This window comes from Echiichthys vipera (assembly GCF_963691815.1).
Source record: "Echiichthys vipera genome assembly, chromosome: 23".
NCBI lineage: Eukaryota > Metazoa > Chordata > Actinopteri > Perciformes > Trachinidae > Echiichthys > Echiichthys vipera.
Genome location: NC_139848.1, coordinates 7934038 through 7956480, shown reverse-complemented (window position 1 = coordinate 7956480; position 22443 = coordinate 7934038).

Here is a 22443-nt window from a genome sequence, read left to right as displayed (position 1 = left end):
GAACACAAATGATGCTGAAGGAGCTAAAAAGAAAGTGATCACTGGTGAATCAGTAAATATATTAATAAAAGTAATAATTACTGGTGTGTTTAGACTATAATCAAAGTTATGGTTGAATCCACATTGTACCGTATGACTCCATGTTTAAGTGAGCAGTGTAATAGTCCTTAATCCTTCTGCTGGAGCTATTACCAGCCAATGAAATCCCTGGGGTCAACACGAGGTAGTGTGGAATGAAATAAAATAAAATAAATGCCAAATGAAAATGTAAGGCTCGCGATGTGTTTGATATTTAACATTTAAAGGTCCAATATCGGACCTTAGCAGGTCAAGATGCTATATTAATATTGTGAAAGTAACAAAACGCTCGAACCTCAGAGAAATGCACACAGCCAAACTGTGCCTTCAAACAAGCCGGCAGGACTTCTGTAACTTTGGGATGTCACAGCTGTACTGTTACAGTCGTGTCCCGCCTGCAATGACGGTGCAGAGACGCCTAGAGTGCAGATGCGAAAGACCTGGAACACTGACCAATCAGAGTAGACTGGGCTTTTTCAGGAGCGGGGTTTAAAGAGACAGGCGTTAAAACAGAGCGTTTTAAACATGTGGGAGAATACATACATATTTAGACAGATAGTAAAGAAAAAATAAAATGTTTTTGAACATCAATGTAAACATGTCCTAGTAGAAACCCAAAATACAAGTATGAACCTGAAAATAAACCTAATATGTGACCTTTAAACCGAGACCACTCACTGTTGCTGTGAGCATGCAAAGCAAAGCCACTTACCGTCACAGTACGGGACACCTTACCAGCTGAACAAGTGAAAGCAAAATGTTTTAAAAATCATAATTTTCCCTGTTTCTCTTCTTCACATAACAAAACACAGTCCTTACAGCTGATCACTACCACAAAAAAACGTCAATGTTTGATTTGGATGTCACGCGGGCCTGCATCAGTGAACTCGTGTCTCGCCGTAAAATCCTTATCCCGGAGGAGCGCAACATACACAGAGGAATGTCCTGAGTGTGAGAGTAATTTGGCAATTGGACGGGAGAGATCTGGCGCACTTACCTCTGTTGACGTGGGCAGGCGCTGTTGAGAAGGGTCCCGCGGCCCCATGGGAAAACCCTTTTGACGTCAAAGAGCGTTCCCAGCCCACAGATAGAGTGTTTTCGTACGAGCTGCCTGGGTTTGGGTTACAGTAAAGAAGGGGAAATTGCAACCACAGACCTGAGAGGAGAGGGGCTTGAACTTCAGCCTGGAGACCTCTCTCCATTTCTCTCCTCTACCTTCTACCTATACAGAATCATCCTTAGTGTATCCTTTTTCTCATGCTCTGTTTTTCCTTTTCTCCTGTTTTAAGGTCAGATCTCTTTGCGTTTCTTACTCTCTGGCCTCCTCTTCTGCAGATGTTGCACTTACTGTGTATGCACTGTGTTTTATTATCATCTTTTCACCTCACATCCACCTCTGTTTTTCTGCTTTTCCCCCAGCCAATCGCCCGTTTTCCTAACTTTTCACCCTTGTTCATAGCCATCACCCTTGTTTTCCTCTTCATTCATAATTGAATCACTGTCTTTTTGTTTCCCTGGAAAGCACCGCACCAAATTATTATTTGCATGAAAATGCTTTTGACATGAATTCAGTTTGACTCACTTAAATTAGCTCCTTCCCTCTCCTCTCCCCCGTACTTCCCCCCATGCTTCTTGTCTCCCTTCTTGCGGCTGTGCCCTGAAGGTGGCGTATCTGAGTGGTGACAACTCCAGCTGTTTCTGCTGAGATGTGACGGCGAAGCATCCGCGGAGGGTGTGACGCCGTGGCCAGCTGTTACCTCGCCTCCCTCTCTGTCCCTCTTGCAAAACACATTCAAAAATACGGACGCACGAATGCACATGTGCACGCAAGCATCCACTTATGTAGACTCGCACACACACACCGGATATGCATGAATGTGCGCAAATCTTTGATTACAGATTGTACAGCAGAAGACAAGCATAAATAGATGGTTTAGTGTGTTAATGGGTCTGCAGAATATGGTGTTTAAACTGTAGTCCGGAGTAAAAGATGAGGTTCAGCCACATCTAATAATGGTCCACGGATGGTCGAGATCATCACTTTCCTCACTATAAACCCGCAGTGCCTTACCGATGCCTTGATGTGTACCGGTCATTACACTGAGGTTCAAACAGGAGGAACAACTAACAGTTTGTTAGTGTGTGAAGTAGCTGTGGGAGAAACACCTGCATGACCTCTGTATAGCATTCCAGTATTTGCTTTTTAAGCTTTTTTTTGTCTCCACTAACACAACAATATCTGGATCTATTTCTGCTAAATGCTCCACCGTGTTCACCAGCTCGTTGCTAATTATGTTCCCATACAACTGAACTGCATTGTCATTGTTTTTTTCTCCTGGTTTATGTTTGTTCGGACGTATCAGAAATACATAACCGAGCGAAGTCCATGTAGGGAGTAGATCGGGACGGGTGAATGGGTCAAACAAACACGGGACATTCATCCAGGGGACCGATAGTCATGTCCAGTGTGAAACCAAGAGTCAACATTGAATCACGTTGACTTACGTTGACTTGCATTGACTTATGTTGAGTTGCTTTGACTTACATACACTTGCACTGACTCACATTGACTTAGCTTGACTTGCGTTGACTTGCATTGACTTATGTTGAGTTGCTTTGACTTACATACACTTGCACCGACTCACATTGACTTACCTTGACTTGCGTTGTCTTGCATTGACTTACATTGACTTGCGTCCACTTGCTTAGACTTGCGTGCCGACGTAACTTCAGAATGCAGTTGTATGAGAGACAGGGTTCCAAGTTCTATGGAGTTTAGAGGAACAGCAGTCGTGTAAAAATGTTCTTCTAGTTTGTCACTACCTTCATGTTTCACATTACATGTAGCCATTTGATCAGTAGCCAACATAGAAATATAGATGTATTATATAATATTATACAGAATGACGTAGCGTAGTTACTGATTTACTGATTTCATTGCCGATGACAGAAAATCTCTCTTGGGTCTCTTTCTCAGTCTGTCAGGAACCAGCCTCCTGCATCCTCGCTTCTGTTTATCAAATCATGTTTTATGAATGTTCAAGCCCACGCCTCACAGCAAGGGGAGATGATTTTATCTTCAGCAATCCGAGGATTGGATGTTAGAAATCACAGCGCTGAAATTCCACCGCACGCCAACACAAAGCCCTTTTCAGGCCCAAACCATATTGCATGTAGAGCTTCTATGGTCAATGCAAACACAATAAATCCTCCAGTGTCTTCAGCGCAGATCTCTCACTCTACCTCTCGTCTTTCACAATTGATTCTTTTATTCTTTTTACACTCGCTCTCCCACAATGAAAATCTATGCTAAGAGCGTGGCCATCTGTAACAACAAATAGCAGAGCCCTGCGTTCCACCAGTTGCCCATTTTCTCGCTGGCGTGTGCTTGTTTTCTCTCTCGCCCCGCTCCATCTCAGCTCGTTGAAATTTAGTGGCCTGCCGTTTATTTTACAGCACTTTGCCAGGAATGTGCGGGGGGCACGCACCAAAAAAATTGCCAATGAAATTCAGAAAAATAACATTTGGCTTCTTTACCAAAAGGAGATGGGAGGGGCAAGGAGCTATTTTTTTTTCAGTGACAAAGGTAATTTGCAATAAGAGTAGGATTTCAACTGCAAAATCTCCTCTGGGTGTATGTGTGCAGTGGGGGGAGGGGGCTATAATGGCAAAAAGGTGAGCACAGGCCAAAGTAAACACACCTTTTTACAATAGAACCCCTTACTACTCACGATGGTTGGCAGGGGAAACTGCTGGTATAGCTGAGGCTCAGGAAGTGCTTCTCGTGTGTCATGGGGGGTTAATTGTGTTTTGGTGTTATCTTAGAAACAAGACCCCCCATAAACCCCTTCAACGCCCCCCTAAAGCCCCGTAGACTGCTGCTACGCACCTGGGCAAACACAACAATATGGAATTGTGAATTACGATCGAATACATACCGTAGTGTATTTCTGCTTGTAACTCTGTCCATATTCTACCCAGCTCTAGAGCATTATACCCAAGGCCACACAGTATGCACAGTCTGTCCCACATCCCAAATATCTTCTGTTTAACATCCAGCATGTTCTTCATTTCCTTCCCTCTCTCCTTCCACATACTGCACCTCAACCTGGACCCGGGCCGCCCCTTTCTGAGAGTGTGCTCCAGCCATAATGATGGCCTCTGTGTGTGGCGTGTTAAGACAGCCGGCGAAGGGGGGGAAATTGCTGCTCTTGCACCTTGCATTCTTGAGCTGGGTGTCGAGGGCCTCGCCGCTACCGCTCTCTCGGGCTTCTGTGATCGTAAGCTCGCCCTCAACGATGACTGCTGCCCGCCCGGTTGCGTGTGGTGAGGATATTTCAGAGTGTTATTCTGCGTGCAAAGTCAGTGAGCAAAGGTTTGATGACTTGGAGGAGCGATTTATTAGACACGTGCTGCGATTGTTCAAGGCTGTCCATTGTATTCTGCTTTAATGAAGCAAATGTGAACAACACAGACTTTTCATCGCTTGTAATATTTAGCTTTTGGATTGCTAATGATTCACATGATAGACTGATCAATCCTCTAATTGTTCCAGCATAATTTCCAGCATAAGATTCAGATGTTCATATGACACTATGAAATCTTCACTGCTTTGTTTTGGCTCGAATTTATCGACTTTTTAAAGGTCAAAAAGCTCATCTGCATCAGGAGGGACCCATAACTCGGGTCATGAGTCTCTTTCCTGGAAAGACCTGTCGTTGCCAAGATTAAATATGTGACTTGGACGGCAGGGAGGAGATGTGCTGAGTACAACAACCTGATCGTGAGCCAACCATCCGCGAGCATCTCCGAGATTGCATGATGTCTGCGGAATGTACAGACGAGCACATCACAAGGTGTTCTGGGGCAGAGGACAGAAATCCATCATAGGAAAGTGAAAGGTGAAGAATCTTTCCCCCCAGATCGATCGCTTCATCACTGGCGTCAATGCGCTCGTACTCGCTCAGTCGAGCAGATGTCCGTCCTCGGACTCGCTCGGTCTCGTTTACTCTTCTATCTTGATCTGCGTTTGACATGCCTTGTTGTCCCTCTTGGCCCACACAGCCGCTCCATCTCTCATTCCTGTTTTCATTCCTCCCTTTTCTGTCTCTGTCACACATACACACAGGATGATTTACAAAGAGTGTTCTGGCGCTGGGGTTTCTCATTCCGTGCTGACGTAGACGGCCGTGAGATTCCCATCGCTACCTCTACCCATTTATCATCTGCTGCGGTACAATTACATAACTGTGTTTACACGCAGCAGAAGAGGAGCGGTCCCATGTCGGCGTCTGGGTTCCAGCAGGGGGACGGTAGCGAAATACCGAGATATGCGAGCGCGCTTATGTCATATTGGCGCTCACTTGCGTATGTGCACACACTCCCGTGGTGACATGTGCCGTACACTGGGAAGCACTTGCATACACATCACACAAGCTCTTGAAGACATTGACAAACACGAAAATTACAGCTTGCACTGTGCTTGAACCCACTGAGTCACTTAACCTCGCGTCTCCAAGGTTTCACCCCCATTCATAATGCCATCAAAATGAGACATTTTAACACGTATGTATGTCTTTTCGGCAACCTGAGCGGAGGATGAGTGATGGTGTCTCAAGTCTGCACATGGGCTTTACCGTGAGCCATGCATGGGTCTGGATGGACCAGTGTGAAATTCATGTGTGTGTGTGTGTGTGCCACCAGACTTGTTTTTCACAGAGGGCCTCATCAGACTGTTTTCCTTACCTCCCTTACGTGGGTAATTGATTGGCATGATTTACACAGTAATTATCTAAGCATGCGTTCTGTGGGCAGAAGATGGAGGGGAGGATCGCCAACGCTACTCATTCATTACGAGACGAGAGTCAGGTCCTTTTTGGTAATAACTTGTAAGGCTGTCTCTCCTGGCTGTTGTGCGTCCTCTCCGACCTTAATGACATGTCCTCAGTGTTTTTCCTAAGCGAGAGTTTATACCCTAGCGCACTCTGGATCCACTGGGGACACATTTTGGTTCCTTTTTCCAAAATACCTCACATAATTTGAAGCATGAGAAAGAATGGGGAGCTCTGCCCAGTGCTCGATCTCGCACTGCAAAACAAATCTATCATAGCAAGACGGTAAATTCTTTTTTTTTTTTTTTAAATTACAGCATAATTTCCTTTATACTTAAGGACTATTCTGCCTTTTTTAACACAATTTTAAAGATAATGTTCCTTATTGTGATATATTGTTGAATGGTCTCACTCCACTGGATCCATTTTTCAAAATAAGAGTCCAAGACTAGAATATTGCAGCTAAATGGAACAATGAGGCAGAATTTCTTGCAGCATACAGTGTTATAGCACTCAGCAGACTACCGGAGGTTACTTCTCTCCTCCTGGTATGTGTGAAGGTAATAAACCCAAACTGAGTGTAACTGTCAGTGGGAGCTGCTGGCCCCTGATTAACTGAACCAGTGTTGCGTTAAGGCCTCAACAGGCTCGAGTCTCGTCTAGTGCTGAAAAGCTGAATAAACATCCCTTTGCACAGTGCAGGGATACATTCGTATTTGTTTTATTAATGAAATAAAATGTGTCTAAGAGCAAAGCAACAGGAACGCTGTTTTTCAAAACCAAGGTAGAGCACATTTGTTGGAGAGGCGCTGATTGCTGATTCAAGATAACCAGACCCCGGTCGCGGCTGTTGCTGCCCACGCTCAAGCACGGGGTCAAGCCATTTCAGGTAAATATGTCGCAGATGTATACAGCTTTAGCAATGCTTATGTAACCACAGTTGAGGCCTGAGGCATCGGCCACTTTGTGAACAGAGGGAGAGGAATGCGAAGCTCGCATCGAGACCATCAGACACTTGGGGCCGAAGCTTCACATGTCAGAAGATGAGCTGAGCAGCTACCTCATGTTCCGTTTCAGTCTTTGCATACTTCCGTGAGATTTTAAAGTTCTGGCCACCTGTCGCTTTCTATATTTGCTGCCTTTAAAAGCACGACTCTTTATCAACTGGAGTATCTGCTGTCGTCATGCCACACGGCCAAACAGGAGCCACTTCCTCGAAAACCAGCCCACTGCATTGGAAGCAGCCGTATCTCAAATGTTGACCCTGGCAAAACGTCCATCACCGGGGATGCCAAGTCAAAGGCTGAGCTGTCACCACTCCTGCCCACTCAGACTCTGTCTTAATGAACACTTGGCTCTGTGCATCTTTAGCTTCTATTTAACCCCAAATATTGTGTCGTGTTCGGTCGGTTTTCGAAGAAGTGCATTAAACCTTCATCCGCCATTGGCAAGCTGAAAAGTCATGATGGTCACAGTGGCTCGTTGTTTGAAAATGTTTGGTAAAATAGAAACCCTGTGCAAAATATTTTTCCAGACACACATTTCATAAAAACACTGAGGGGAATCCAGGTCAAACTTTTTTTCCCCATTTAATGGCCCCATATTATAAAAAGTGAGATATCCATCTTTTTTTTTTAATTATAAAACAGGTTGAGATGCTTTTTAAATACTGTGAAAGTATCAAAATGGTCAATCCACAGAAAATGGCACACAGTCCGTATTCAGAAACTGTCTTTAAACGAGCCGTTAAGACTGTGGAGATACAAGTGATTTTGTATTTTCTGCGATTTTCAGTCTGCCACAAAACGTGTACACACTCAAAAAACACACAGGTGATGTCCTACCTTCAAGTGTTTCATTTTGGTAAATGGACTGGACTTATATATAGCACCTTTCTAGTCTTCTGACTATTCAAGGCGCTTTCACACTACTTGTCACATTCACCCATTCACACTGACATTCACACTGATGACAGTGGACATCTACATACCATCTTATCTAACCAATCACACCACATTCACACATCCATGCACAGCACAGGGTTCAGTGTTTTGCCCAAGGACACTTCGATATACTGACCGGGGGAAATGGGGATCGAACCACCAATCTCTCGAATGGAGGACGACCCACTCTCTCACTCAGCCACAGCCGCCCTTTTTTTGCACATATTTCAGATCATAACTAGTAAAATTGGTATAAATACGGAGAAGTTCTGTCTTTCCTAGCAAAGGTTATAGGGGGATACAAATTATTACGGGCTGTATTTCCTGCAATTTTTAGTCTGCCATTAAATGTATCCCCCTCCCCGTTTCATTTTGCCAATATTTCATTGTTGTGATGTCCCAACTACACTATAAATAGGCAGAAAGTGCAGCTACCGTGCTGTCACACCATTCTCAGTCTGCAATGATGGTGTAGAGACACAGAAAGCTAAATGATACAAAAGACCTGCAAACACTGACCTGTCAGAGCCAAAATACCTAAAAATAAATAAGTATTAATCTGAAAATGTGAATAATATGGGTCTTTTAAAGAAACTTTCCAGTTTTCACATTTAAATTTTAAATCCACCCCTTCTGTTCAGTTGAAATACTTCCACTATACCGTGACAGAAAAGATGAGAAGTCTGCAACAAATCACATCCTTTCTTGCACAAATACACGCAAATCCTGCGCCATGCCTTGGAACAATGAAAGCTGTTACCCAGGCAACCAACAGGTTTTCCAGTATCATTACTTTAATGACGTGAGTAGTTGAGAGGGAAATGTCACATCGTCTTTAAGACAATAAGTGCCCAAACTACGTCATACGTGTTATTAGTGACGCCCTGCCGTGCACCTTTGGGGGCCTCGCAGTGAAAACACTAACAGCACTCATGCAAGTATTTATGCAGGAGCAGTTCCCGCATTAATAAAGGTGACTTAGTATCGCCTCATTTTGCGTATACGCAAGTGCGTTGGTGCGTAAGAGAGTAGTCAGCCTTTACTTTGTCATGGCAAACACACATTGTGCGTTGTGTGCCTGCTCCCTACTGTGGCTCCCAGCTGTTTATGAGACCATTTCCCAGGGAAAGTCAGAATAGTAATGGAGTCACCTCACCACTTTACCCTTTAGAGACAACGAGAACAAGAGATAAAGAGGAGAGAGAGAGCTTTATAGAGGATACAGCTCAGCATACGCCACAGTTTCTTAAAGTAATTAAGAGCTGCTGCTATTTAAACCTTATATTAGAGTGCCCAGAGAAAGTGTTTATGATCAAAAACCTTGAATATAAGACGGACTGTATGAACTGCTTTTCATAGCTAAAAGCTGATTTAGAGAGGGCCTTGAAAACTACAGCACATTTTAATTTGTACCTCTTTTCTCATATTTAGCTCCGAGATTCATATCCCTTTTCTATTCATAAGAAAAACGACCAGTTACCAACAAACAGACAAAAATAGAGGAAGAGAGCGAGTGAGAGGGGGGGAAATCCTTCTCAGAATCGTCCAACTTCCCCCGATGACATCTTTGTTTTTAATGATGTAAGAATCTCTAAACTTGGCATGAACTAGGCAAGAGGAAAATACCCCCTCTCCCCGAAGAGCCTGTCGACAACCACAACTTCCCGTCTGTATTCACCAGTGACGCCAGTCCTAAACTCATCACACCTGCACGCCGCCCTCCGTTTCCACGAGCTGGGCAGAGGATCTGGACTGCAGAGAGGAACAGGAAAGGGGCTTTTTTTTTGATAGAGCTTGTTAATGACGCCGTGGCTCTTTCGGAAACAAAAGGGGAAGCAATGAGGGCTGACTAATGTCAGGCCACACGGCGTGATTCAACTCCCTGGTCAATGAGAGAGGGCAGTGCCACTCTTCCAGTGATTGTTTCACACTTTCCGGAGGCGGATGTGCTGAGAAACACTCCCAGTGACCGCAAATTATGTCCAGTTGAGCAATTTGGTCTGCGAGAAACAAGTTTATTTGAGTTGTAAGTGCATACAAGTTCAAACCTCGCCTGCAAAATGTTGTGTATAGATTATTGATGTGGTTATTGTGTCCCTGATTAGTCAAAAATCTTGCATTATGCATCCCAGTCCACTGATTTTCCGTCTTTGAATTTTTTCTGGCCTCAAAACCTGACTCCAGTTCAGATATGGATGATTTAGCACTTTAGAAACTTGCTGTTGATCGGAACTTTAATTGTGAGTCTAAAGACAAATTATTTTGTGTTATTTGAATATTCAATCTGGCACAAATTACACTGTAGTCACGTGCAGACTCACTCACACACACACATAAGCACACACGCATATACACAGATGCCAACAAACCAAGAATCTATCCGGTGTTTTTTTCTTTTGCGAGAGAACGGAGGGCATTAAGTCCGAAACACACTTCCTTCTGTGTATTTTTCTTTGAGTGCTGGTTGAAATAAACCCATCATGTTCAAGAATGTGAAACAAAAGTTCTCCTTTCATGAACCAAGAATCTGAGATAACTGGAGTCATATGGGCCCGCCTGTTTCTTTCCAACGCACTTGGGAAGGAAACCAGGTTCGGTGTCAGCCACACATCCATTAGATCTCATTCTCTGCAACACAAAACCATTAGTTTTCAAAATTTGGGCCTTGTGAAAATCAACTGACAAAATTAATACCAGGACCTTGGGGGCCCAGTATTTGTATATTTTTATTTTGTATGTATTAAAGGTGTTAAAACATCTTGGACAGGCACCTACTTTAAATCCTATAACCTGGTCGTAAAATGTAGATATTCAATAAAGGGTCGCTTATGGCTTTTTTATGACATCTTACATAACCTTAATCCTGACCTTTGCTCAACCTCTACCACATTTTTAAACCTAAAACCAACCCCAAGATTAACCCTCACACAGAGGTTAAATCCTTTATGTAAGCTAATGTTAAGCAAAGTAATATTAAAGGCCCCATATTATGCTCATTTTAAGTTTGTATTTTTAGCCTCTACTACAACATTTTTACATGCTTTAATGTTCAAAAACACATTATTTTTCTCATACTGTCTTTCTGAAAATACCTGTTTTCACCCTCTGTCTGAAACGCGCCTGTCTCTTAAAGACCCCCTTCTGAAAAAAGCCCAGTCTGCTCTGATTGGTCAGTGTTTCTGGATCTTCTGGATATGCGCTCTCTGCATCTCGGCATTGTCTTTGCAGCCAGGTAATAGCTGTATCAGCACTGTTACGGTACTATCTACCTACATATAGTATATTTGTGACATCATAACTGTACGGAAGTCCTGACGGCTCGTTTAAAGACAGCTTCTGAATACAAGCTGTGTGCATTTCTCTTTGGATTCTTTCACAGTATTTATAGAGCACCTCAACCTGCTTTGTAGTCAAAAAGACATGGACACATAACCTTTACAGCATGGGTCCTTTAAGCATTGTTTATGTACAGTAGCCTGCACTATGATTAAGGCTGTCGACTGCAACTATGCATGAGTGTTCCTGACACATGACATCAAAGGATACCTGCCAGCAAATCAGACTGAAATATTTTCCATGTCCATGGACTGAATTCCCTTTTTCATATTGCACTGCCCAAATAAAGTGTGATTGTTCCATTTGACTGGAAACTAGAGTGAATCTTGTTGCTGATATTATGGCTAATCCTGTGGAGACGTGACCACTTGTGCTGAGTGGTCACTGGAGCCTTTAATTATCTTTAAAGCCGAGGTCAAAGGTTAGACAAAGATCAATAATCAGGGGTCTTTCCAGTTCTTAGACTGCTCCCCGTGTTGATACACAGAGATATTTTATATCATTCTGTACACTGACAGTATTACTATAAACCTTGTGAAGCTATTGAAGATTTGCCACTTGAGCAGTAATTTTCAATCCAAAAGGAGGCCTCATTTGAAACCTCAACAAGTTAGTGTCACATAGTTAGTAAGTTGAGAGTTTCCTGAAATCATCTTAAATGTCTCGACATTTCCAGAAAACTATGCGGATGTACAGCACAGCCTTGGATCGTTCCATATATGGAGCTTTGCAGTTATTATTATCCTGACTGACAGACAAATTGACCCGTACCTTTGGCTGGGCACCTCAGCTGGGCACCTCAGCGTAAAACGCGAGAGCCAACATCTTGACACGAGAAGGATGCCGGGAAAAGGAACTTTCCAAACCAAAGAAAAATCAATAGAAAGAGCTCATTTTGCTTACGTTTTTCTGAGTGCTGGAAGCTGGACGATCAGTAGGGTTGCAGAGACGCTGGAATGCAGTGTTTCTGGACTTAAAGTGGAGGTTGGCAGAGAAACCCCTCCACCGCTCCAACAGACAATCCTCTCAAGTCACGATTTAAACACAAAGGCAGCAGGTATAACACACGTTGGAAGAAAGCGATACACTGCGAGGACTTTGAACATGAGCGTAACATTATCTAGTTGTTTGTATTAATCTCTTTACAGACTCTGTCTTTGCCAGGTTTTCTATTATCTTAATTGCTAAAGTAACAGTAGCCACTCTTCGCTTGAAATCAGTGTCAAAAACAATGCAGCTGCTCTGCCTTGACTGCATTCCTTCAATTAGCGCCCGGACTTATGTGTCAAATTTGTTGAGCTTATTCTTCCATTACGGCCTCCGCAGAACTTTCCATTACAATCCAGAGGAGGGGGGAATGTGCACACTCAGCATGAAAGGAGGCAGGACAGTGAAAAGAGAGAGTTTGCACCTTCCCTAAAGATCTATCTCTTTTTCTTTCGGTCTCTCCTTGACAAAGCACACATTGCAGCACATATGGGAGGCCCCCTGACAGGAATATGAGTTTAAAGGAGGGAAAAAAGAGCTGATGCACAGACTTACAGGAACAAGGACTGCTCTGTGTAGCCCATTCATTCATGGCAGGTAGCTCTGTCTCCAGCCAAACGTCAAATGAGAAGGAGGCACCCACTAGTAAAGCATCATCTTAAAGAAAAAAAAAAAGCCCTGTATGTGTGTTTGTCCCAATTTACTGGGTTCTTTCCCTCGTCTCAAACACGTCTTCCTAGAATCAAACTTAATTTCTTTTTATAGAGCGGAAAATATTTACTAAGGTTTTTAATGACTCGCCGGGAATCTGTTTGTTAGGAAAGGAACACATAAAGAATTCCCTCAGGATGGATGGATGGAAAGAAAGGGAGAGGAGAGGAGAAAGGAAGGCGGCGAGCTCCACCCGGAGACCCAGATTTGGACCAGAATGACAAAACCTCTGCCGCCACTGAGAGGGCGGAGAGGGAGAAATGGAAAGATGAAAGAGGGGAGACAGGCATGAACAGATAGGATACGAACAGAGTGGAGTGGAGGACAGGGCAGCACATGGATAAAGTGGAGGCACAGAGGGGGTGGGAGGGAGCCAGACGCCCTGGCTGAGGGTTGAGTTATGGGGCCAATGGCAGGGCCGATGGATGTATGCCTTTCTCGGCTTCTTGTAAATAGGACAAAGCAGGGAGACACACACAGTGAAGCTGCCCTGTATTTTCCCAGACTACCCCTCTATATACTTGGGGATCAAGGGTGACGCCTGGTATAGATTAAGTGAATTGGCAGAAATTGACTGGGCTTTGACAGCTAAACAGCTATTTGTGAGAAAAGGTCAAAAGGTCGCAGACAGGTGACGGCCTGCACAAAGCGCGATCAAAGCGAGGTCCTCCGGAGTTCAGGCTCATGTGAGCGCGGCTCATCAGCAAAGCAGGCGTCCTAGACACAACAACGTGCCACGGCCCTCTTCCTCCCCTCCTTTTGTCCCCTCCATGGGTTTGATCCTCTAAATACAACCTCATTTACGCTTCGCCACAGTCCGCCAGTGAAAGATTGGATGAATGGAACGTACTTTGAAGCGCCGAAAGGGGGACAAATGTGAATCCCCGCTTGTCAGGAGACACCGCACATCCCAGCAGAGAGACAATCTGGGGGAAAACAACAAAGAGCGTCTCTGTTTACTATCCGCTGTCAAGCAGGAGACACGAGAGACTTCTAACTGCTAATTAGCGCGGGAGACGTGTTTTAATTTTCGACTTCTGCTCCAGTAGCCCTGTGGAGACTTTCCGCTCTAAATACCCAAGAATTGCATCCACATGGACTGTGGAGGAGCAGTCGGTTTTGCGAGGTATTTCGCTCAAGGACCCCGTGAGCCTCTGTGGTGACTGGAACCGAGGCCGACGCTGAAAACCTGACAACAGCCTTAAAGCACCTGGATTCTGTTTGTGGGCTCACGTGTCTCTGCATTTTTGTGATTGACCGTGTATGTTTGCACATGTGCACATACATCACCTCCTACGTAGTCATACTGTATATGTTTGCATGCATGCAGACGAGCCCCAATTTATCTCTCCTTGTTCACATAATATGTTGTACACCACTAATTAGAATGTTATTAAAGATCCCATGCTGTAAAAAATGAGTTGTCTTCTTGTTATTAATATTATTATTATTATGCAGATCAAAGTGCTATATTTGTTCAGATTTTCAGCTGAATTTTATGAACCTAAAAATAAGGTTATTGTCCTCTGTGCCACTGAAATCACCAATAATAACATTCAAAATATGAGAGTGTTGCTTTTCAGCTGTTTGATTTCAAGTGGCGTTGTTCCAGACTCGGTTGCAAGGCTCCACGAAATTAAGCGTCATGTGTATGGTCATGTGTGAAGGAGCTCATACTGCTCTCCAGTCTAATCATGCAACACATATAGCACACAAAAACACACAAGAAACTTTTTGATTTTCTGAATCAGTATGAAACGCTGGAGAGTAGCGGGATAAATGACCAATTGGGGCGTGAGAATGGGTGTAAGTCTGATTTTGACCCTGAATTATTCGTTCCCGTCTCATTTTAGACAAATTTCCACCAAAGAAACACCTCTTAGCTTTATTCTGACATTTCTAAAATTCCTAATACTAGAAATACTAATGTGTGCCTTCAAAATCACCAATATAAAGTCATGTATCTGTTGGCACTTCGTTCAAAATAACACCACTGCTGAATTGCAATGATCTCCTCTGGAATGCAGTGTAAAATGAGACATGACAATGATGATTCACAAACCACACATATTTGCTGACTGGCCGTTTTGGTAAACAAGTTTCAAACCCATTGAACTCCCGACCTGTCAGATCGTTTCATTGAAGCCAGATGGCTAGTTGAAATAATCTCGCTTCCACAGCCTGTGATGGGGCATCCCTTCATCCGACTAACATGCGACAGAGAGACAAAGATAAGAGTGGAGGACTGGGAGATGAGAGGGAGTCCGATGAATAAGAGCCACCGTCCAAGAAGAGCTATAAAATAAAACTCCAACAGATAGAAACAGAAGCTTCCTATTAATGATAGAACGGAGTAGCTTTACCTTTTTTTTTCACCCATCACTCTTTCTTTGTCTCATTGGTCATCCAAGAGCTGGAGTGCGTCTTGAAAATGTGGTTGCAATTATCCACAAATGATCTTTTTTCTTTTCTTTTTCTTTCTTTTTTTTTTTTTGAACCAGGCAAGAATCTGTGGAACGTGTTGCCTTTCCACAGTGGCTCAGGTGGACATTTCTGTTTGCCTGTTTAATGACACCCAGTTGGATTCAGGGTCACTCAGGAAAAGTCAGCTTCTATTGGATATCCAAAAATTCAGATCTAGAATTAAGACTCCGGGTACACCGTGGGTTTATTTAATTTATTGCGTGTTTATGGACACGACAGTGGGTTGGATGTCCCAGGTTTGTTTTTACTGACCTTGATCTCTGACCTCTCAATAAGTGTAATGGAGGCATTTAAGATAAATCACCCCCCTGATGATCAGTAGAGTACTAAAACATTTTTTTTTTCAAAAGCAAATTCGTTCTGACAGTGTGTTAGATGAATTATGGAGGTGTCTGGAGGTCAGGCAGCTTTTTAAAAAAAAAGGACAAACACTGTGAGTCATGACTTTAGGAGCCATTCCTCATTACACTATGGTTTTCATCAAAGTGAGTATCAGGCTCCTCCGTCCAAGTGAAAAAACTGAATGTTCAGGATACTGCTGTGAGAGTGCTTTCTTAACAACTGTTTACTATTTGTGGTGTGGGACTGGATCCTCGATTTCCCCACAACAAATATTCACTTTAATGGGTATGTGCCTGTCTGCAAAAATCTCCAAATGTAACCATTGTTGGACTTTACGCTTCATCTACTTTATGTGACTGCTATTTTACTAAACACAAACAGAAGGAAGTAATGCAAGAACACCATTTACAGTGAAAACAACAACTACACCAGCTACAACTTTAACTAATGCACTCTTAAAACAGCTGAAAGTAATTGAACGCTATTCATGCTGTCTTGTATATTTATGAAAGTTATTCACTTTGTTTGCTGAGAGTTAGATGAGTAGTTTGATACTACACACATATGTACTGTACACTAAAAGTGAAGCTATAGCCAGGGGGCTATTAGCTTAGCTTAGCTTAGCATCAGGCCTAGAAGTAGGAGGAAACAGCGTGCTTTCTATAAGCGCAAGGGCTCTATACAAAGGGATATTCAAAATATATCGCCACCTATAAGGGTCACTTATTGATTGTATCTTGGGAGCCTAGCTGTTTCCAGTCTTTATGCTATGCAAAGCTAAAATAACGGTCTTCTGGCTAGCTTTATATTAGCTATGCAGACATGAAAGTGGTACAGATCTTCTCATCTAACTGTTTTCAATGCTTGTAGCACACACATATACAAGGATGGGAAATCAGAGAGAAGTGCAGGTTAGGATACTATCACTATTTCTCAGAGATTGAGCGCACTAAGCTCAGATCCTGGTTGTTTTTTTTAAAGTTAACATTCTCATGGAAGTTCCAGACAGGTTTAAGATAGGATCACAACAGTCTTGGTGATAGGAGTGTGCGCTTAATAACACTAAAGACAGAAGATTTCCTCTTGATCTTGAAAAGTTGTCTGGAACTCCTGGAAGTCTTGGCTAAAATCCTGTGGTGTACGCCTCCCCTAATATTTCAAACTGATCTTATGAGTTTCTAAGAGCTACTGTCTATTAAACACTTTAATATGATGTCCTACTTGGTAATATTCAACTCGGGTGAGCTTATTTTTCTACATTTTCTAGGCATTGTAGTGTTCTTTTGAAAGTTTTATTCATGGCCCTAACAAAAGCAGCTGGCACAAAATGACACGTTTATGCTTTCAATATAAAGATTGTTTTTAACCAAATGTTATTTTTCTTAACATTTTGTTGAGCATTTTCTTCGTCTTGGAAAAAAAAGTTTCTGAGAGCCACATGTTGAAGCTATTTTTCACTCAAGTGATTTCAGCTGTTATAAGTCTTATCAATAAAACGAAAAGGGTGTTAATTAAGCACCACGGAGAGTGGCGGGGCTTTTAAGCCACTGTGATTATTTTCTTCACATTTATAACTCACTCAGGTAATCCCACCAGACTTCAGCAAGTTGTCAAACAGCTTCATTAATGCTTTATGCTGCCATAAAGCCTGCAGTAAATAAACAATAACTTGTTTGTTGCATGTAAAAAAGCAAGAAAAGGGCCCCGAGGTTGCAATGGGAGGACTGGGGATTCACACTGCTGAGGTGGTAAGTTTGTAAGCATAAAAGTTGGGGGGAATGGGAGGGGAGGGGGAGGGCTGTGCACGTGCACGTTCCCCATCCAAATAATCACTCTCGCCTGCACCTCAGCTGTAAGTGCTTGGGGGCCCCTGGAAAGGAGGGCGGGAGGCCCCTTATCTAAATAGAGAGTCGAGGGAAACAGGGGGCCCTATGGTGTGTCAAGGACCACGGGAAGTATTCAATCCTGTTGTGACAAGCTCACCTCTGTGCACAAACAAAGCCTACCCAGACTCCCCCTGACCTGTATTTAGCTTCACATATGGAGGCCACCAGACAATGTATAGTGAGGGGGGTGGGGGTGGGGGTGGGGGTGCAGGAGGTGAGCGCGGAGAGAAAAAAAGGCATAAAAGTAGGAATAATAGAGATGGAGGAAAAGAAGAAAGGCGGAGGATCAGGGACAGCTGAGGTGGTCGTCCAGCCGCTGGGATGATGCAGCAGCGCTGGTATTCTCTGACACCATACCTTCCTCCGCACGTGTTGCACCAGATACATGGTTCTCATCATAAGGTGGAAAACTGGCCATCTGCCATCACCTAGCTAGCTACTTGCCATGTGACTTCATACCCAAAAGTCTGATTTTCCCTGCTCTCAACCATCCCACACATGTGTTCCAAACGTGTACATGCGGGCGCACGGACAAAAACAAAGTCATCACATGCATTCTCCCCTTTATGTAGAGGGGAAATGGTTCTGTTGGGACGATTGATTTGAAGCGTTAAGAAGACTTTGCATCGCCCCAGATTTCAATAAAACATCTGCTCCTAAATAAACATCACTGCGAGGATGCAAATTATAGCCCTGGCGAGGATCCGCAGACTGAAATGCAACGAAGCGAAGCATCCATCACTTTTTCCATCTTCGAGAAGTTAATTAATTTTTAGGAGCGTTTTGCTGTTTGCTCTCATTTATTATTTGAGGGTGGCAAATCAGAGTATGCTCATTTTTCACCCTTGTTTACACTCAAGGCATATTGGCTTCATCCAAATGACCTAATTTATAAAGTGTACAACTGCAACACTTTCACATCTGGCGGAATTACAAACACTGGCACAATATTAAGAGTTATCCTATGCAAGGGCTCTAAAGTTGTCGTACGTCTTCAGTAAAGACACAGACCCACATCCGGACAGGAACAGTGATGCTGGCGCAACAATACGAGGCCCCAACTTCTCAACCTGGACGCTTTATTGCGAGAAGCGTCACTACCTTTCAGCCGTGAATGAAAAATGCCCTCTCCAAATTTCATCCAACAGTTATATAATCATTTGCCATTTTCCACTTTCAGGGGTAATGAGGACCAGGTTCACGAAACAAAGTGAGACTGAGGGAGAGAGGAGTAAAATATCCGGCCAGCAGATAAGTGATGTGCGGTAGTAGCAGCAGCCGCTACATCTACGACGGAGCTTCAGCATCGCGGCGTAGGTGAGGCTGAAGTAAAGCCTCAGTCTGCTGTAGGCCTGGAAGCAACTTCAAAGTGGAACAAAGTCTTAAAACCTTGAACGGGGAAGAGGAGAGTTAATTGAGAGCATATCATTTCCAGATGGCCCACAAAAATCGGCGAGAGATGATTAAACTGCTAAGAAGCAATGGAAATCCCTGGCAATTAAGCCAGATAGCTGCCACATGCACCAGACTAGGTTAGACTGCTTCTTTTTTTGCTGCTCCCAGATCCAATATTTATCCTGTTTCATCACCACAAACACACTCGGAAAAGATTGCGCTCCTATCTCTGATGGATACCGTTTACGCATGTACACACGCTCACCTTATTCAAGGCTTCACATGTACAGCCCCAGCAAGGGAGGTGGTGATGGAGGGGAAATAAGCCAGAAATTGACAGAAATTGGAGATAATCAGTGAAAGGTGAAGACCTCTAGTCTCCGTCTGGTGCTCAACCTCCTTAAATTTGCTCCCCCAACTCCATTTGTCGCAACAGTGGCCTATGTTGCAGCTCCCATCTGAAGTCAGGGCAGAATCAGGGTATCAGTATTTTGTTTCATGCCATTTTTGTAACTTTTCAAAACCAACAGTCACACCCAATTCACAACTTCTTTCTTCACTATTTGCGCGTAGAAAGTGTGCAATATTATCCCCATTTGTACAGTTTATTGCATTTCGAGTGTGGAACAGGTGTAAACGCTTTAGACGAACAACACTTTGTACGAACCACTTTGTTTCAACCACACTCTGACCTTTGCTGCCTTTTTTAAATCCAAAGACTGACCTCCTGACTCATCCGAACACGGCAAATTCCATCATTCCTGAGCTCCATCCAGATTAAAACATACGGCGAGACTAAAGTGATTTGACCCGGGTCTCTTCCAAGGACATATTATGACAGGCAGCCACGCTCTGTTGCTTTCACGCTCGCACAGCGCACACGTATCAGATATAATTTACATGGATATTTCTGCTTTTGGAACTGTTCTAAGCACAGGTCTCAATGCAATCCACCTTTTGGAGAGAAGACGCACAGCAGTCATGGAAAAATACGCCGCCCTTCAAAAAAGAGCAATTTCCTGCAATCACGGTGGCTTTACTGTACTTAGTTAATCTAAATAAAAGGGGGAGGTTATTTGTATTTGTCCAATTTGATTAACTGGAAGAATTTTGAGGATTTTTCCGTTTGAACATTTCCATTCCTGGAACACAGAGAGCTGTGTTATAAACGTGGTAGCTTCTAAATGGTGCCAAAGAAAGACATGACGGACATGTCGTTTTAATAGGGTATTAATTGATTTTAGTTTGCCAATATCTTCATCAGCAGTCTGCCTGACAGCGGCAGCTCGAAGCTGCGGACATCTCCGAGCTTTGCGGTCGCAAGGAAGAGCTTAAACAAGAAACAAATAGAATTGAGTGCAGCAGACCACAAAAATGACAAACCACTTTTTGAAGTGTAAATTCTCCATGTTACCCCCCCCCCCCCCCTCCTCTTAACCAACATGACTTTAAAGAGGGAAAAAAGAGCCACAGACACTCTTAACATCATTAGTCCATTACTCTTAACACATTCCAGGAGTTATTTTATGATCAAGTGATGGAATTGTTATGGCGTGCCCACTTTTTCCCAAAAGTGTTATGTGTCTGTTGACAAAGATTTCCCACACCGACTGTGCAAAATCAGATCTTTAAGGACACATATGACGCTCATTTCAGGTTCATACGTATTACTTATTTTGGGTTACTACTAGAACATGTTTAAATGTTCTAAAAGCACATTATTTTTCTCAAACTGTCTGTCTGAATATACCTGTACACCCACGCTCCATTTTAGCTCCTGTCTCTTTAAGACCCCCTCCGGAAAAAGCCCAGTCTGCTCTGATTGGTCAGCGTTTCTGGGTCTCCTGCATCTACACTCTTTGGGTCTCTGCACCATCACTGCAGCCGTGGAATGACTGTTACGGCACTGTATCAGCACTTTCTACCTACAGGTATATAAAGTATACTTGTGACATCACAACTGTACAGAAGTCCTGACGGCTCGTTTAAAGTCGCAGTTTCTGAATACGGGCATTGTGTGCATTTCTCTGTGGATTGAGCTTTTTTATACTTTCACAGTATTCATATAGCACCTGCTTTATAATCTAAAAGACATGAAAATCTCACATTTTATTAATATTTAAAAAAAATAAACACCGGCATGATAGCATGATGAATTAAAACTAACAGAAGTCAGTGGGGGTCAGCGCCTCCGTACAAACTTTCCCACATAGGAACTGTGATACCACATCCTTTTTGAAATTTTGTGGGACACAAAGCTTACGTACATGCTCATTGGCCCTTTGGCCCTGCTAATTGTTATTGCGAGTATACGATGGGAGGGGAAAGTTGGATGTGCTACACGGCACACTCTTGCTTTACGCCATGCTACACATAAAGCAGATTGCATCATGTACTGGCACTGCCTGTAACATCTAGGAAACTATGCATGTTTTCCGATGATATTTGGAGATGGGTCTTCAGTATCAAAGTCTTTTATATGCTCCGTAATCCACCCTGACCTCCCTTCCATGGGATTTAGGAATCAAGTCACCATAATCCACCTTCTGGATCTGCAGTGTGGAAAAATCCAACCAGGGCACCATCACAGCTGGAGGGGAAACTTTGTTGACAAACACAGAGCGTGGTGATGCTCATTTCTTCCACCAGCCCTGTCTCCATTGGTCCGGAGGATCCCACACAAATAAGACCAGAGCAAATTATAAACTCTTTGTGTTAGGGTCCTGATTTGCTCTTATTTACCTTCTACTTCTGATGTCAACAGGAAGAACATTTGCCTGAGCGTATGAAAATCTGTGCATCCCCAAAAGTCCCCCCAGTGCTCTTTACTCACACTCCCAAGGTGAGGATGATAACACAATATGTCACAATGGTCTGAAGACAACCCAAACTTCATCTGCTGGTTCCTGCCAGCAGTAATTCTGTATATAAAAGGGATCAGAGTTGGTTGGAATGAAACTCATCATCTACTTAGACGAGAAATAGGTTTTGTGTTTATATTCCGACAACTCTTCTGCTTGTTTTCACAAATCTAAGTAACCGTGAAAATGCAGCAAGAGGCCCGGCCTGCAGACATATTGTCCTCTGATGCTCTGGCCCCGCTGTGATCATGAAACATATTAAAATCAAATCCTCTCTGAGGGCAGAAGAGCACTCATTCAGTCATAAATAAGATTTTGTAGCAAAATGAAATCAACAGGAAATGATCCCATCTAGATATGAGAAACAGCTGAAAGTGCTTGGGCTCTATTGGTGATGGTAAAGTAGGTATGGTATCAATGTGGACACTGATCTCAGACCATTTCTGTATTGTTTTTTTGTGTGTGTTTGTGGGTTCGGACCCAAATATTCTCCTTGTGTTTCTCTGCAAGTCTGTTTCTATTTACTCAGATGACAGTAGAGACGCACATTGTTGTCTTTTTGCTTCTTGCTTGTAAAGAAAATGTGCAT